Source organism: Pituophis catenifer, unplaced genomic scaffold, assembly GCF_029215685.1.
Source record: "Pituophis catenifer annectens isolate HBS135680 unplaced genomic scaffold, rPitCat1.0.hap2 SCAF_6, whole genome shotgun sequence".
Taxonomy (NCBI): Eukaryota; Metazoa; Chordata; class Lepidosauria; order Squamata; family Colubridae; genus Pituophis; species Pituophis catenifer.
This window is the reverse complement of record NW_027256886.1, coordinates 94,064,310-94,083,706: the sequence shown is the minus strand read 5'-3', so window position 1 is coordinate 94,083,706 and position 19,397 is coordinate 94,064,310.

Genomic DNA, 19,397 nt, shown 5'->3' with positions numbered 1-19,397 from the left:
GTTTCTGTGGGCTGCGTGAGCATGCGCTGGGTTGGGGCACGTGCAGGGGGGCTGGGCACATATGCAGGGGCTGCACGCGCATTGCATTTTGGGGGTTTGCACGCACATGCGTGCACACATGGACTTTGGGCACTCGGTCCAGAAAAGGTTAGCCATCACTCTTCTATACCAAGGTGGGTTCCTCCCGGTTCGGCCCGGTTCTCCCGAGCCGGTAGCAGTGACGATATGACGTCACCGAACCGGTTCTGCCCCCCCCCCCCGCACCCCTTACCCCTGTGTTATTCTTACCTTTTATTTGGTCTCACCCCCAATCTATTGCTGCCTCCTGAGTCCCAGCTGATGGCTAGAGGGGAAAAAACTGTTTAAACTCTTGCCACGGGGCTTCAAAGGACTGCCATACCAGCTGATCAGTGTTAAAAGAAAACAAATGAGTAGACCAGTGACTGCAAAAATACATGAGTAGATCACTGCCTGCAAAAATAAATGGGTAGACCAGTGCCTGCAAAAATACATGAGTAGATCAGTGCCTGCAAAAATACATGAGTAGATCAGTGCCTGCAAAAATAAATGGGTAGACCAATGCCTGCAAAAATATATGAGGACCAGTGCCTGCAAAAATACATGAGTAGATCAGTGCCTGCAAAAATAAATGGGTAGATCAGTGCCTGCAAAAATACATGAGTAGATCAGTGCCTGTAAAAATACATGAGTAGATCAGTGCCTGCAAAAATAAATGGGTAGATCAGTGCCTGCAAAAATACATGAGTAGATCAGTGCCTGTAAAAATAAATGGGTAGATCAGTGCCTGCAAAAATACATGAGTAAATCAGTGCCTGCAAAAATAAATGGGTAGACCAGTGCCTGCAAAAAATAAATGGGTAGATCGGTACAGCTCTGCAAGCAGTTAAAAGCTTGGTAGACCAGTACCTCTGCTAAATCCTAAATAATTGTCACATGACCATCAAGCCACGCCCACAAAATAAGCCACGCCCACAGAACCGGTAGTAAAAAAATTTAGAACCCACCCCTGTGTCCAACCTTAGCGACTTTAACACTTGTGGACTTCAACTCCCAGAATTCCCCAGCCAGCCTTGCTGGGAGTCGAAGTCCACAGGTCCATGTTAAACTCTCTGAATTGTTGCAAGATCCAAAAGGAAACTAAAGCTCCGTTTCCAATGACTGACCCAGATTGGATCCAGCAACATTTATCCTGGGACACATATTTGCCTTCAATATGTGTCTTAATGGTCCTTCGGTCTAAGTGCCTATTTGCCACCTAACCCTCCCAGCTATACTCCAAATTATACGCCAGTCATTTTCTACATCTTTCTTCCTCCCTCCTCCCCCCCCCCAAAAGTTTTGGCTGAGTGGCCACCATGGATTCAGACTGCCAATCTGTCATTGGCTATTGTGTTAAAGGAATACCTGAAATTTGTGTTTGCCCTCAGCCTATTTATGATGGGTCTTCACAGCACACCTGTTGAACAGAAATAACATGGGTTGGTCCCACCTCAAAGGCTGCTGGGACTTAGCCTCCTTGGGCTAGGTCCCAGCATTTACCTCCTTGGTAATTTTCTCAGCAGAAATAAGTCTCCCCTCCAAATGCATTCAAGGCCAGCCTGCTACTAAGCTCCTGCACCCAGGTTCAACAGCTAGAGTGAGACATCCTTAGTGCTATTATGCTGTTTTTTTAAAAAAAAAAATAACGGAAGAGGCCTAGCCATAGGCTTGCAAATGCTTCTCTGATATAGCCTACGGGTGAAACTGTCCCCTCATCCCCAGCTGAATCTCAGAATGGCTCCGATCTAATCACCAGTCAAGGCACTTCTAACTCAGACAAATAACAAGCCAGATCAAGGAACCACTGAGAACCCTCCCAGCAACACTTGATGGGGCTAGCCATTATAAACAGCAAACCCCAGGCCCTTCTAATACTGATGATGTTGCCTAGTTGGGTCATGAAATGTCTAAGAAAATCTACCAAGCTCAGAGAGCACCAAGGACCAAACTAATCATCCCTCTTTGAATCTTTTTTTTTTTAAATTTGATTTCTATACCGCCCTACTCCCGAAGGACTCAGGGCGGTGCACAGCCAAACAATAAAACACATACATACAAAATTTAAAAATAGAATTAAAATCAAATTAAATAGTTTTGGCCCAGACAAATTAAAACCCCAAACTATTTAAAACTAATTTTAAAATTTGAATATATAAAATACTAAAAGATATTAAAAATTAAAAATCTTTTATAAAAGAGGGAGAAAATTAGGCCAGGCCCGCCTGGTGAAATAATAAGGTCTTTAGAGCGCGGCGGAAGGTGCACAGATCCGGGATCCTCCGTATCTCCGGGGGGAGCTCGTTCCAGATAGTAGGTGCCCCCACAGAGAAGGGTCTCCCCCTGGGGGCCGCCAGTCGGCATTGTTTGGCCGACGGCACCCGGAGGAGCCCCTCTCTATGTGAGCGTACTGGTCGGTGGGAGGCTATTGGTGGTAGTAGGCGGTCCCGCAAGTACCCAGGTTCTGAGCCATGGAGCGCTTTAAAGGTGGTAACCAAAACCTTGAAGCGCACCCGGAAGACCACCGGGAGCTAGTGCAGCTCGCGCAGGAGGGGTGTTACGTAGGAACGCCATGTCGCTCCCATTACCCCCCGCGCGGCCGCACTCTGCGCCAGTTGGAGCCTCCGGGTGCTCCTCAAGGGGAGCCCCATGTAGAGAGCGTTGCAATAGTCCAGGCGGGAGGTGACGAGGGCATGAGTGACTGTGCGTAACGAGTCCCGATCCAGAAAGGGACGCAACTGGTGGATCAGGCGAACCTGATGAAAAATCCTCCCGGTCAAGTGCTCTTCTAAAGACAGCCGTGAATCCAGGAGGACGCCCAAGTTGTGAGCCCTCTCCGTGGGGGCCAATGATTCGCCCCCAATAGTCAGTGATGGCACCAACTGACTATATCGGGACGTCGGAAACCACAGCCACTCGGTCTTGGATGGGTTGAGCCTGAGCCTATTCCTCCCCATCCAGATCCGCACGGCCTTCAGGCACCAGGACATCACTTCAAGGGCATCGTTGGGGTGGTCTGGGGTGGAGATGTACATCTGGGTGTCGTCAGCGTACTGGTGGTACTTCACCCCAAAACCACGGATGATCTCGCCCACCGGCTTCACATAAATGTTGAACAGGAGGGGCAAGAGGACCGACCCTTGCGGCACCCCGCATATGAGGGGCCTCGGGGTTGACCTCTGTCCCCCTGTCAACACAGACTGCGACCGGTCAGAGAAAAAGGAGGAGAACCACTGCAACACAGTGCCTCCCACCCCTAACTCTTCCAACCGGTGCAGCATGATACCATGGTCGATGGTATCAAAAGCCGCTGAGAGATCTAACAGGACCAGGACAGAGGAGCATCCCCTGTCCCGAGCCCTCCAGAGATCATCTACCAATGCGACCAATGCTGTTTCCATGCTGTACCCGGGCCTGAAGCCTGACTGGAACGGATCTAGATACGTCGTTTCATCCAGGTGCTGGGGGAGCTGTTGCGCAACCACACTCTCAACAACCTTCGCCACAAAGAGAAGGTTGGGGACTGGACGATAGTTTACCAACATTGCTGGGTCCAGGGAAGGCTTCTTGAGGAGAGGCCTCACCACCGCCTCTTTCAAGGCAGCGGGAAAGTCACCCTCACCCAACGAAGCATTTATAATCCCTTGGAGCCAGCCTCGTGTCACTTCCCGGGAAGCCAGAATCTTGAACCCCTTAACTCAAGTGTGAATCTTAGTTTACTCACACAGTCTAATAATGATTTATAATATACTTTACATCTTTATTCAAACTTTTATCAATCTTTGTAGGATTTTTCACTATCATCAGAAGTATAGTTTGACCTATCCTAAAAGAAACTTTGCAATCTGAGCTCGAAGGCTATTGAATCTCAGTTCCTAGCATCTTCCCCCACTGGCTATGTCACTGAAGTTTTATTTTTTCCAATGTGAAACCTCATCGGTCATTCTGTAGAAGGTGCTCATCTTTGTGCCTTTTAGCCTTTTCACTGTTCAGCGGGGTCTGTAAGGTCAATGGGCAGTCCTTGGGCAGCACTGCCAAAGGAGCACGACATCTCGGTGCCTGCGAATCCACCTCCAGTCCTCTGTGGGACAACTTCACAGTAAGCGCTGTCTAATTGGAGGTAGGTGGATTAAGAATTTAATTGGAGATTAAAGGTACTAAGAACAAAAGGGAAACCTCCTAACGGAATGGCTTGCCTTCAGAGGTTTGCGTGGTCCATCAATGGAGGCTTTCAAAAACAGATTGCATCCCCATCGTATGAAATGTTACATGGATTCTTGCTTGAATAGGGGTGGTTGGACTAGAAGACCTCCAAGGTCCCTTGATGTTTATGGAGATTCTCAGTCATGGTTGTCCCAAAGGTGCTTTTTCAAGAGGCAACTGGACTTTCCAATAATGGACGAATTTAGAATAGAATTAAGAGAAGAGAAGAGAAAAGAAGAGAAGAGAAGAGAAGAGAAGAGAAGAGAGAAGAGAAGAGAAAAGAGAATGGATTAGAAGAGAAGAGAATGAATTTAGAAGAGAAGAGAATCTGAAAGGGACCTTAGAGGTCTTCTAGTCCAGCTCCCTTCTCAAGCAGGAGACCCTATAACATTTCAGACAAGTGGCTGCCAAGTCTTTTCTTAAAAACCTCCAGTGAAGAAGCTCCCACAACTTCTGAAGGCAAGCCACTGGACAATTGTTCTCACTGTTAGTAAGTTTCTCTTTAATTCCAGGTTGATTAGTTTCCAACCATTGTTTCTTGTCTTGCCCTCTTCTTCTCTTCACCCCCTCTTCTTTATGGCAGCCCCTCAAATATTGGAATACTGCTGTCATGTCACCCCTAGTCCTTCTTTTCTCTAGACCAGCCAAACTCAAATCCTGCAATGGTTCTTCATATGCTTTAATCTCAGAATAATCTGAGGATGCAAGATTGAATTACCCAAATAAAAGACACCAGACTTTCTTGGTCCTTGTGTGAATGGGGAGTTCTGAGTCTCATTCAGCGGAGAGCTGAAAAGGAAGCTGGGTTTGGATGACCTGAAGCAAAACCTTCTCCAAGAGTTGGCACGATGTCCAGGTTTCTAACGCCTCTAAGAAGACCCGGGAAACGCTGTATCAGGCCGGCCAGAAGACCTCAGCTGCTCTTTCCAATGTGGGTTCTGCAATCAGCCGGAAGCTTGGAGATATGAGAAATTCTGCAACTTTCAAGTCTTTCGAAGACAGAGTTGGAACCATAAAGTCCAAATTGTGGGCGGCAAAGATAACGGTGGTGCCAACCAGCTCCATTCACCAATGGCCACTGGTGACAAGCCGCCTTAGGACAACGCATCTTTCTAAGCCTACAGTGTGGCAGTGCATGGCTGCCGTAGCCCCAACACGCAAGATGGGGAAAAAAATGAAAAAAGAAAAGAAAATTGCGGTCCCACTTGGAAGAGAGAGATCCATACATCCCTTTTCGCTGCTGGAATCTTCAGGCTCAATAAAGTGAACAGATAGCTTTTTGTACACTTGTTACAGTGGTGGGATTCAGCCGGTTTGCGTGAACCGGTAGTTAAATTGCTGGCTGGCTCCAACCCGCCCCTTCCAGGAGTCCCCATGCGCCCCATTTTGGCTCCCAGGTAAGTGCAGGGAGGCATCCTAGGTCCAAAACGGGGCACGGGTGTGTGTGGCACCCCCTGTGGCCCGTTTTTACTCCCAGGAGGCTTTAGGGAGGCCTCCTAGGCCCAAAACGGGCACAGGGGGCAGTGTGTCCCCCCCATGGCCAGTTTTTGCTTTCAGGAGGGTGCAGGAGACCGAGTGCTGCTTGTCACACCCCCTGATCATACCCACTATGGCCACGCTCAACCAGCCGGTCATTAGGGCGGAAAACTGGTTAAATTATTTGAATTCTACCACTGTACTTATACCTATTTTACACTAAAGGTTTTTCAAGGGAGCCCCATGCTGCGCGTCCATTTGGAAGGGTATCACCAGGGAGGATTCTGCCGTTTGAGCTCAAAAGACCCTGACCCCATTTTAGGCTTCAGGGGCTTGTAGTCACTGCCCCCTTCTTGTTCCTCCAGTTGCAAGCAGAAATTCAATTTTTTCTATGCAATATGGAAAAAGAGTCGTTTCAGGAGGCGGTAGCTGTACACAAAACATGCAGATGCTCTCTATACCCTTATTCTATCTTTTGGGTATAACTAGACTTTACCAACAGATGGAGTGAAACATCAGTTGGAGTGACTCAGTTGTATCAATGGCAATATCTAGTCAAAAGCTAGGGAAACACCTACTTAAGCCAATTACAGGTAGTCCTCGACTTACGGCATCAATTGAGCCCAAAATTTCTGTTGCTAAGCGAGACATTTGTTAAGTGAATTTTGCCCTATTTTTTGACTTCTTGCTACAGCTGTTAAGTAAATCACTGCAGTTGTTAAGTTAGTAACACGGTTGTTAAGTGAATCTGGCTTCCCCATTGACTTTGCTCATCAGAAGGTCGCAAAAGGGGATCACGTGACTCCAGGATGCTGCAATTATGAGTCAGTTGCCAAGCATCTGAATTTTGATCATGTCACAAAGTGTGAACAGCGATCATAAGTCACTTTTTTTCACTCCCATTGTAATTTCGAACGGCCACTAGCCGAATTGTTGTAAGTTGTGGACTATTTGTATTTAGCAAAGCTTGCATTCCTATAGAAATGCAAACCATGGATCTACTTGTTTGGGTCAACGAAGCTGACCGAAGGGGGTCAGGGGAACTTGCCAACTTTGCAGACGATACTAAGCTGGCAGGAATAGCTAACATCCTAGAAGATAAGCTCAAGATCCAGATGGATCTTGACAGACTTGAACCCTGGGGCCTCTCTAACAAAATGAAATTCAATGTAGAGAAAAGTAAAGTCTTACACTCAGGCAAGAAAAACCAAAAGTACACATAAAGATTGGGTGAAACCAGGCTTAATAGCAGTAACTGTGAGAAGAATCTTGGAGTCTTAGTGGACAACTAGCTAAATATGAGCCAGCCGTGTGCAGCAGCAGCCAAAAAAAGCCAATGCAATCCTGGACTGCATTAACAGAGAGATACAATCAAGATCAAGGGAGGTACTAATACCACTCTATAAAGCCCTAGTAGGACTACACCTAGAGTACTGCATACAGTTTTGGTCACCACGCTATAAAAAAGTTGTTGAGACTCTAGAAAGAGTTCAGAGAAGAGCAACTAGGATGATTAGGGAACTGGAAGCTAAAACATACGATGAACAGTTGAAGGAACTGGGCATGGCTAGTCTAGTGAAGATAAGGACCAGGGGAGACATGATAGCCACTTCCAATACTTGAGGGGCTGCCACAGAGAGGAAGGGGTCAAGGTACTTTCCAAGGCACCTGAAGGCCAGACAAGGAATAATGGGTGGAAACTGAACAAGGAGAGATTCAACCTAGAAATAAGGAGAAATTTTCTGACAGTGAGAACAATCAACCAGTGGAACAGCTGGCCTTCGGAAGTTGTGGGAGCTTCATCACTGGAGGCTTTCAAGAAGAGATTGGACTGACATTTGTCAGAAATGGTGTAGGGTCTCCTGCTTGGGCAGGGGGTTGGATTAGATGACCCACAAGGTCCCTTCCAACTGTTAATTTGTAAAGCTAAGGCGAAGTGCAGGATCTGAGGTCTTTCCTGGGAACAGTGTTCCTGCAGTTTTCACGATGCTGGCATGTTCCTTCAGAGTTTTGCAGCAGAGGGCACTCAAATGCCAGGAAATGAGAAAAACTCAGTTCTGCAAGATAGGAGAAATAGCTGGTGCCTCTGTCAAAAACAGTTTGCAAGCCCACAATCCGAGCTCTTGTCAAAACGCTTCGGCTGCAGCCGATCCATGCTTCCCCTGTTTGCAGAGGTGGGTGGAAGGGAGGGTGCAGCTCTGGCATTTGGACTGACTCTGGATTCCTTTCCGCCTCCTTTCTGCCGCCATAGCCGTCACAGTGAGCTGTGAATTCAGCAAAAAGGCCCAGCCGGCCCCTGTTCTGGTGAAACGTGCAAGAGACAGCCAAGGGGTGTGTGTGTGTGAAATGAGGAAGAGAAGGGATATTCATGTATGTAATTCTTCGCTTTCTTACCTCTTGAGCCAGTTGGGTTTATAATTAATTGCTATGGAGATAGGAGAAAATAGAGACGTATAATACTGCAGGGAGGGAGAATTTATCCCTTGCTTTAAACGGAGCTAATAGACCCTGTCATGCATTGAAAAGCTGGCCGCCTGCAACCCAATGTTCTTCAGATGTGTTGAAATCCAGAATCACCCCAGGTGGAAATGATGCAACCTGTATTCCAACACAACCATAGGTGAGAAAGACAGCTATAAACTGGAGGGCATTGCTGGCTTGGCAGGAGCCCTAGGAAGACAAATGAGAAATAAGGGACGTAGAAGCTGTAGGAAAAACACAAAGGAGTCATTTATTTATTTTTATTTTTATTTATTTGTTTGTCAAACATGTACAAGATATTAGGCAGGTATTAGGTATAAACATAAACAAAGGAAGTAAATCAGGGGTGGGTTCTACTTCCCTTTACTACTGGTTCGCATCTGCCAGTAATAGTGCCTGCCCATGCCCAGAAGATCACTTATGATGACATCCAGGTCAGTGGATGGCACTTCCCGCCGGTTTTACTACCGGTTCTTGCAAACCGGTCAGAACCGGGGGCAACCCACCACTGAAGTAAGTACAGTTAAATGGGGACAGTAAGACAGGGATGGTAGGTACGCTGGTGTGCTTATGCATGCCCCCTTTACGGACCTCTTAGGAATGGGGTGAGGTCCAAGGTAGACAGTTTGAAGTTGAAGCTGGGAGGGTTTGAGGTTGTAACAATGGAATCGGGTAGAGCATTCCAGGCGTTGACCATTCTGTTGCTGAAGTCGTATTTTCTTCAATCGAGTTTGGAGCGGTTTACCTTGAGTTTGTATCAATTGTTTGCCCGTATATTATTGAGGTTGAAGCTGAAGAAGTCATTGACAGGTAAGACATTGTAGAAGACAATTTTGTGTACTACGCTTAGATCAGACCGCAGGCGGCACAGTTCCAGATTGTCCAAGCCCAAAATTTCAAGCCTGGTGGCATAAAGGATTCTGTGGTGAACAGAGGAGTACAGGACTCTTCCATGTACTTTCTTCCCAACTTTCCATACTTGGGAGGAAGCCAACATCTAGACCTACTTCAGGCCTCCATTACACAATGTGGCCTTGTCCTCAGAGGCAGATCAAGATGGGTTTCGACTGTACTGTTGGTCCAAGGTCCAAGATAAAAGGCCTTTTTCTGACATGCTACCAGAGGTTGAAGCTGGAGCTCAGGTTTCCTTCCATGTTACACTTGATTACAACTTCATGGAACCATGCTGGCTTGGACAGCAATCAGAGAAGAATCACAAGGGCAGGAAGCTGGCTAAACTGATTGAATGTAAGGCTTCAGAAACCATAAACCGAATGTGGTGGGTCTGACTTCCAAGAAAGATTTTTGGCTTACAGTATTTGTGTCATTTATTCTATTTGTGTCATTGACTCTCTTTGTGTCGGTGACTCTGTGAAGCACAAAGAGGACCAATTGTTCCGGCAGAGTAATCGGGCAAAGTTTATCTCCAGTGAACTAAGCTGTGATTTTCATTTGATCACATCCTTTTATCAATAGACAATTATTTTTTAGATGGGAACTATTTACAGGAATGACAGGTGCTAAAAACAGAGGGCCATTCTGGATTGCAATACTCAGTTCAAATGTCAGTATTTCTTCCCTGGTTTTGAGGGTTGAAATGAAAGTATGAAACACAGCAAACAGGAGAGAGGTCAGTTAGTTGGTTGAGCTCTTGATTAGGAGAAACCCTGGCAACATTGTCTATGCAAGATTTTGATGTGATATTCAAGCATGCTAAGGTTGGAGTTCCTAATTCTTTTTATTAAAATCTGAATTGCAGAGGAATTCCTGCCTCCTTTCAAGTTTTGCTGGGCATTGATATATTTTTTTTAAATTTCCCCCTCCACTCTTTGGTCTGTTGCTCAAAGAAACACTGCACACTGTCTTCGGGCGTCTTCCTTAAATCTGACTTGTTCAAGCATGAGTTTCCTGCTTCAAGCCCCTCGCAAAAAGGCAAGCATATGCAACCACTTGACTGTCTGCAGTGGGTAAGCGGGTTAGGGAAACAAATCAAAGCTGACACATTCGTGATGATGTAGATGATAACTTAGTGGAAACTTTGTCACTTCTGCTCAACATTCAACAGCTCTCTCGGATGATAGGAAAATAAAATTTACGAGCAAATAACATCAGCTGCAACTGTGCATGTACAACAGACTGAGCCAAACGTCTCAGTTCTTGAGTTCATGTTCAGTTATCCATCAAGTGTGGTTTTAGGCTGATTACATTATCTAAATCTGGAGTGGCTGCCAGAATTTAAATCAAAAGCAAACCTTTCATACTTAATATTTTTCCAGGATGGCAAGATCCAGGTTTCTATTCACTTTCAGTCCGGCAAACTTACTGGGTGACATTAAGCTAAACACTCAGCCAACCTAATTATGGGACGGTTGCTTTAGTGACAATCTGTTGAAAGATTCCCATGCCAGTTAAAGAAAAGGTGTGATATAAACCCAACCAACCAAGAACCAATCATGGTTTCATATTCCAGCTTTCATCAATCCAAAATGGTGGTCTGTCTTGATTTGGACAATCCAGGAAACCTAAAGACTTGGTTAAAGACCATCAAGAGTTGCAGTGGAAGAAATAATTTTTTTAAAAAAACTGATTTATTTTGTAAAAAGGTAAAGTTAAGGTTCCCCTCGCACATATGTGCAAGTGGTTCCCGACTCTACGGGGCGGTACTCATCTCCGTTTCAAAGCCAAAGAGCCAGCACTGTCCGAAGAAATCTCCGTGGTCATGTAGCCAGTATGCCAAAGGCGCACGGAACACTGTTACCTTCCCACCAAAGATGGTCCCTATTTTTCTACTTGCATTTTTATGTGCTTTTGAACTGCTAGGTTGGCAGAAGCTGGGACAAGTCACAGGAGCTCACCCCGTTCCGCGGCACTAGGGATTCAAACTGCTGAACTGCCGACCTTTCGATCGACAAGCTCAGCATCTTAGCCACTGAGCCACTGCGTTCCTGTAAGACTTTGTACCTTAACCTAAATCAGGGGTGTTCAACATTGGCAACATTAAGACATGCGGACTTCAACTCCCAGAATTCCCCAGCCAGCCCTGGCAGGGGAATTCTGGGAGTTGAAGTCTATAAGTCTTAAAGTTGCCAAGGTTGGCCACCCCTGTCCTAACTAGTAACAAAGAGAGAGAGTTATTAAGAACCGAAATATATTCTTCCTGTTTGGGCATGCATTGATGTTTCTCCCGAAGGAGATGTGACATTTAATAATGCTTCAGTGATGTTGTGAAACTGAAGAAACAGCCTTCCTGAGGCTTTGGCCTGCAGAAGTCTCTTTTTTAATTTATAGTCTGCAGAAAACAGAAGTGAATCAATAAATCCATCATGTATAAGATATTCTGATCAACACCAATTCATTTCCATTAGAAACAGCTAAACACATTGTTTCTTTAGAAAAGTGCTGATGTTCTCGAAAAACCAATCCTCTTTATTCTGCATTATAGAGATTCTCTTGCTAAAATTGGGCACCAGTCTTAGAAGAGCTAAAGTAGTAATTTTCTGATACACATAAATCTGAATATGATCAAATCTTCCCGCCCTCACCACAAGTTTCACTCTCTCTTTTTAAATGACTCTTAGAGATTATTAACCACAACTTTCTCAAATGAGCTACGAGGAAAAGGAAGTGTTACCATAATGAAGTGATGGATTTCAACAACCATTCACAGAATAGCGGGTATTTTTGGTTAGTATGTGCACTGACACACTTCAACAACATGTATGTTACTTGTTCTCTAAACAATACTACCTAGCGCCAGTAGGAAAAATATAAATATAAATATACAGTACATGAACGTAACAGTTTTAGTTTAGTTTAGTTTAGTTTAGTTTAGTTTAGTTTAGTTTAGTTTAGTTTAGTTTAGTTTAGTTTAGTTTAGTTTAGTTTAGTTTAGTTTAGTTATGGAGATTCTCAGTCATCCAGGTCACAATTGTCCCAAAGGTGCTTTTTCAAGAAGCAACTGGACTTTCTTTCTTTTTCCTTGAAGACCTTTCACTTCTCATTCAAGAAGCTTCTTCAGAACTGAAGAAACTTCTTGGATGAAAACTCTGTAGAGATTCTCAGTCATCCAAGTCATGGTGGTCCCAAAGGTGCTTTTTCTGGAGATAAATGGACTTCCTTGTTTTTTCTTTGAAGATGTTTCACTTCTCATCCATTGAAGAAGCTTTTTCAATGGAGTGGGAGTAGGAATGGATTTCCAGAGGGGGAAAAATGTAGACTACAGGAACCAGGAGCACTACTCGGGTGACTCTGAGGACAGAGATAAACCTCCAAGTGCTTTAACAACCCTCAGAAAGGATGCAAATGACCAGCTGTCTGCAATAAATCTTTCCATTCCCCACTATCCTGTCAGAACTGAAGAAGCTTCTTGGATGAGAAGCGAAATGTCTCCAAAGAAAAAACAAAGAAAATCCAGTTGCCTCTTGAAAAAGCACCTTTGGGACAGTGAAGTGGATTATATCTTAAGACGCTGTAAGATTGGGTGAGCTTAAAATAGATTTTCAGCCCATTTTTGTTGTCCCTTTTATTACTGTTGCCCAGAATAACTGCTCAAACCAGTGTACGCCTCCATTTACAGTTGTCCAGGTTACACAACAAAGAGAAAGAACTTCCTACAATCTTGGGTGTGAGATCTCTGTATGCCATGCCCGTTATAAAAAAATGGCGAATCCATTTTCCTAGTAAAAAATAGCCGTCCTTTTACAAATGCCTTATGTTGATGTTGAGCTGAATGCCATTTTCTTTTTCAGAGCTCCATCACAATTCAGATGTTCCTCAGATCCATTTTTAAATCGAATACTTTGCAACTCTAATTTTATCCCATGGCACAATAAAATGGGTGTATTTTAAATAGGGCTGAGGGTTTTTTTCCCTTCAAAATTTGGCTTGAGACTAGACTTTCACCCACATTGGATAAACTCTGAATTAACCTCTCCCGCTAAACCACAGACCTCACTGAGATTTTGCTTCACTCACGTAGAAGTTTGCTGTCAGAAAGCAGTGCAGCCATCATCTTTCCATCAAAGTTATGGCCATAATTAATTTTTCTGTGCTTTGGAGGTTTGGGTTATTTCTTAGGCAAACAGAACGAACCTTGTCAGAATTTATTTTCAGTTACTCTTCTCATCTTTAGAATTCTGCAGCTTTGATAAAAGGCTCTCAACTCAAACTGCCGACTTTAATCTACTTCAATAAAATGCAAGCAGCCCCATCTGCGCCTTTGGAGATCCAACTCCACCCAGCTGGAACACAGCAGCTTTCTGTTACGACAGCCAAGCAAGACTCTCCCTCTTACAACCCATAGGCAAGAGGGTTCCTTGGTGCTCTCTGAGCTTCAACCATGAGCTACAAATATTCTCCTTTACTGGAGCCATATTTCTGTTGGTAACGTCCAGCCAAACTTGGACCAAAAGACTTAACTTGGGCACACAGTCAAGCTGTCAGGGTTCCAAGTAACACCCCCCAACGAAAGAAGACTCTGAGGCTTGAGTTTCCTCAAAGTTCCTTTTTATTAAAGATGACATATTGGCACATCTGGGAAAACTCGAATTTGAAAGTTTCCAGGTTTTCCCCACCCAAAAGAAAATTCAAGTCGCTGCCCAGCACCCACATGTCCATCATATGGTCCAATCATCCACCATCCAAACTGGAGATACCTCCCAATCATCTGACTCCAGGTGCCAGGGGTAGGCGACCTTGACTCTCTGAGAAAGGAATGTTATTTTGACTACATATCACCCATACTCTATGCAATCCCCCTTCCCATTTTACCACAGAAGAAAAATGTGGCAGGCCTGAAGGTCCAAATGTAAAAGATGGCTTCCAGGTCTGACACAAGCAGGATCCTAACCCAGGTCAAAGTGGAAATATGCACTTCTTTGTATTCCAGACCACAGTTGCCCAACTAGGAGAGCCTCCAGAGGTGTGGATTTCAATTCCCAGAATTTTTAGAGGTTAGGGATGGGTTGAGAATTCTGGAAATGGATGACCACACATTTGGAGGTTCTCCTGGTTGGGAAATCCTGCTTTAAATCCAGCCACTCACTCACTGCATTTTTAGTTTTCCTAGCCATTGAGATCCATCTGTGCTAGGAGACGCTATCGCACTGCATTAACTTTAGTGTCATCGGGGACATTGGGCATGCTCAAGTATCATCATGCAAAATAAATAAACAATAACAAATAGACAAACAAACAAACAAACAAACAAATGGGTGCGTGCATTTCTGTATCTAGTTCATGGTTTTCTTCTCAAGACCCGAGACTCAGAGTGAGGCATTTATTGTTGTGTTTGTTGCTGTTGCTCCAGTGAAGATGGATCATCTTCCAACTGCTGTTGAGGGATTGAAGAGCAGAAACAGTGGCTAAAAAGAAATGCCCTCAAACCTGTTTCATGGTGTGTAGGTTGAACACGATAATGCAGACACAACCACTGTACAGCTGACCCAATGCCACAAACAGAGTAACGAACACAACCGCCTCACACATGCAATTATACTTTTCTCATGATTCTGTCTGGACAACAGAGGGGAGAAGATGGGCTGCAAGAGAAGCTTAGATTTCTGCAAAACCTCACTCGTAACATTCATCACTGTAGCTGATTTTAAGCTCGGGATGGGAATCGGGTCAGCAGTTGCTAGAAAAAGGTCCGTTTTATTACAGAAACTCTTCTCATCTGCTCTGCCTGTAATCCTTTAATTGCTCCATTAAAACGATTTCATTTTCTCTTTTGCTGTAATGGCCTGAGCACCAAATGAATTAATCTGTTCATTAACATTCAGGAGACGCCCACAGTTATTTCAGCATGGGCCACCTTCATCACTGGTTAAGCAGGAGTTAATGGGCACTTGGAAGTCAGTGACCTGGTTGAAAGTGCGGTAATTTCCTTTGACTTTAGTTTGCCAATAGTTTTGGACATCACCAGTCAAGGGAATGGAGTAACTAAATCTCCATGTTACCCATTACCCTTTCATTCATACATAACTAAGCCCTTCCTTTCATGCACGTCTTCTATTTTTAGGAGGATTTGAGAAAAATGAACTTGTGATTTATGGTTTCGGTGATAAGACGGGATAGATTATAGAAGGAAGAATAATTTGATGTAATTTTAGAGAGAGAGGTCAAAATATATTTGTACTGATAACTGTGGTGTAGAATATCAGAAGTCAATCTTTCTGTTTTTTTCTTTTCTACTTTTCTTCTACTCCCCCACCTTTTTACATTTTTTTCTGTTTCTTTGATCTTTCTTTCTTTTTCTTTTTTTATTAGTTTGCGTTAGTTTTGGTCTTCTTGTTTAAAAGTTTTAAAAGAGTTATATATAGTTTAGAGATGATCTCAGAGGCAGTGGTGGAATTCAAATGTCTTTACTACCGGTTCTGTGGGTGTGGTTTGGTTGGCATGGCTTGGTGGGTGTGTCAGGAAAAGCATACTGCAAAATCTCCACTCCCACCCCAGTCCAGTAGAAGGATACTGCAAAATCCCCATTCCCTCCTCACTCCTGGGGGAAGGATATTGCAACATCTCCATTCGCACCCCACTCTGGGGCCAGCCAGAGGTGGTATTTGCTGGTTCTCTCAAAATTTCCGCTACGGCTTCTCCAGAACCTGTCAGACCCTGCTGAATAGCACCCCTGCTCACATTTGGGAGTTGCCGTGGAAGAGTGATGTCCAACTCTCCTGGGCTAATTTGTTTGGACAAAGGTGGACAAGTCACAGTTGTGGTTGAGTAAGGAAAGGAGGTGACTCATCAGTTCAGCCCAAGACTTTTCACAAGGAGATTAGGAGCATTTAGCTCCCACCAGCTGCAAAACTACCAGTGTAACCATCTTAAAATTTGAAGGCAGAGAAAAATGAGACATCTGTTCTTCTGATATTACCCTACTGCCCTACAAAGGGTCATCTGAACAGCCTCTGGGCACTGAAGAAAAACCTGTAGCCTCAAAAGCCAGAAGCGTAGAAATCACGTTAGTGATGGAGAATGAAGATCCTAATTAATTTGCTTACAAAATGAGCATAGTTAGGCAAAGGACAAATAATTGAATTCTAATTTAATGAGCATTGAGTTAAAGGCACTTTACATAATTTTCCCCTTCTGTCACATAAATATCACAATAGAACAATGGCTTTGTGTGGAATTCGAGGAGCTGGATCCAAAGTAGAATATGTTTGTTTGTTTGTTTGTTTGTTTGTTTGTTTGTTTGTTTGTGTTTGGGTTCTTGTCAAGTCCAAAAGATGGAATAACTACACAGATACACCAAAGTTGTCTCTGATATTGCAGTTATTTTATAATCATTTTGGTTGGTAGCTGTTGTGACCCAGGCCCAAGTAGGTAGTATTAGACGCAAACAGTTCCAAAACAAACAGACTTTATTAGAACAGCTGAGAATTAACTCATTCTCAGCGTAGTCCAAACTAAATTAAAATGAATTCTTTATAACACAAATTCTTCAGTCTAATCACCAACCTTGGTATAATTAGGCAAACTGCCAAAGGCTTCTCTTGGCAAAAGTTCAGAAGCAGAAGACGCTGACCAGAGATAAGTGCAGCAAGACAAGAACATGTCTATCAATGTTGTTTTCTGACAAAGAGCCCAAGAGCCATTGCTGGCCTTTTAAGCCTTATGGGAGGGGCCAATCATCTCTTGGCCCTACTCCTGAGTTGTCCTCTTTGCTTTAGCTGCTCTTGCCTTCTGGCAGATCTTCTCATACATGCACTTTCTACTATCAGCCTCTGGAGCTCCGGAGTCCGCACATCACTCCCCGATGGCCCTGGCCCCATTTCTACCTCCAACGCAGAGCCCTCATCTGGGCCTTCCCCAGCCTCCAGGATTGGCCCATGTTCTTCCTCAGGCTCATCGCTGTCCGACTCTGCTGCCAGCTCGGCAGGCTGCTGGCAGACCACAACAGTAGCTATCAATAGTCTTAAAGACAATGTTAAGTAGAGCTTGACTACTGGTCATCCCAGGGGGTACATCCATGTACTCTCATGTACTTCCATGAACTTGGCAAAATTTGGAAGCAGATCATTGGTGACTGCCTTCTTTTAGGATGCTGTGGTTGTCCATCCACCCCCTAGGGCCGTGTTTCTCAACCTTGGCCGCTGGACGATGTGTGGACTTCAACTCCCAGAATTCCCCAGCCAGCAGAGTTGAAATCCACACATCATCCAGCGGCCAAGTTTGAGAAACACTGCCCTAGGGCTTCTCGATGTCTCATCTAAGCAGCGAGCAGTTCTAGGCCTGCTCCGCTTTTTGGATCCACCAAGACTAACCAGGTGGCACCATGGGGGGGGGGGCTTGTCCTCCTTGAATATAACTCCTCCCTCCCCTTTTGTTAAAGCTGTAATGACTGACAGAGACTGCGAAGGGCTGGTAATGGAAAATGCACATAGTGCCACTGAGATCAACCCAACTCGTGATTTGAAAGATTGCGTAATGACAAAGTAAGGAAAAAGAGCCCTCTCCCCCATGCACTCTGCCTGGCCACCCAACACATCTGAACTCAATATCGGCCATGACAGTTTGTGTGTAGTGCGTCTTTATACCTGGCAACTGTTGAACAGAGCTGTAGCCGAACAGAGGGAAGGCTACATAATCATAATGACGAAGTGATGGAGATTCTCAGCCGTGCCTCCTAATGTAAGCCTGAACGTGCAATACGAAAAAAAAAAAAACCCAGGAAAGAATAATTTGGTTTCCCCTTGCTTTGCTCAACCTGAAACAACATGGCATCCTTCAGTGCCATGTGTGCTCAGCCCACCACAGCCATTCAGGCTGCTGGGATGGATCAGTGAGTGTCAGATTAACAGATTAACAGAGTTGGAAGGGACCTTGTAGGTCATCTCGTCCAACCCCCACCCAAGCGGGAGACCTTACACCATTTCTGACAAATGGCAGCCCAATCCCTTTTTGAAAGCCTCCAGTAATGAAGTTCCCACAACTTCTGAAGGCAACTTCTGTTCCACGGGTTGATTGTTCTCACTGTCAGAAAGTGCCTCCTCATTTCTAAATTGAATCTCTCCCTGTTCAGTTTCCATCCATTATTCCTTGTCTGTGTCACTGCGTTATTTTATTTACCAGCTGAGCTCATTATTTCTGGACTATCAGACTCTCCGTAGCTTTGCCAACTTCTTATCAGTAAGCTACGTGTTTCCGTATCCACCCACATTCCTTCACACTCTTTCCTTTGTTCTCCTGCCAGCAAGGTCCGGCTTTGGACCGGCAGGAGACCTCGCTTGCCAAAATGTAACAATTAACTTTTCTTAGTTAGTGAGGTGTTTTATTTTCTTTATAACAAATAAATGAGTTTTATTAGAAACCTTTTCTCGCGTTTCTTTTCAGATTATTGCAACTTGGATTAAGCCACGACCCATCTCCTCTAAACCAGGGTAATTAGTCCCAGAGCCAAACATGGGATTAATAAATGCCCTGACATTCTGGTAGCAGAGGATGGTTTGATTTATGGCTTTTTTCCTTGTTTTATTATTTCTGATAAGAGCGCATAGGCAATTAGTTTTTAGCTACTGAGGTACGCTAATTATATTGCTGAGATGCCGAAACAGAAGAAGAAAAAAGGAAAAATGAAGCACAGAGCTTTATCCTCTTTGGAAGAAGAACAGGAGATAGTAACACCCTCAAGATTCCAGCCTCTTGCTACGGCTACGCAATTGGAACAAGAAGGTGCCATGGGTGAAGAAGATCTGAAAATGCTTTCGGAAACACATCAAAGGACAGATATCAGAACAGCTGCTTTTGAAGATAATGAACTGCGACTGAGGTCGGTAGCTTTTTCTTCTCAATTTGCATGCTATGAATCTATTCTACCAGAGCCCACAGATTACGATGTGCTTGGTGCCAGGCCAAGAAAGTTTCCACAAACGGCAAAGCTTTTTCACCCCCACGCAGAGAGAGAAGTAATTCATTACTCTTCTCAAAGCCCTGAGCTCACCCAGCGTGAGATGGCCATCAAATCCTATCGTGAGCATGTAAAATATTATGAAAATGAACTGTCTCGATTTTTTTTTTTTAATTTGATTTATATGCCGCCCTTCTCCGAAGACTCAGGGCGGCTTACAATGTGCTCAGCAATAGCCTTCATTCTTTTGTATATTTTATACAAAGTCAGCTTATTGCCCCCACAACTGGGTCCTCATTTCACCTACCTTAGAAAGGATGGAAGGCTGAGT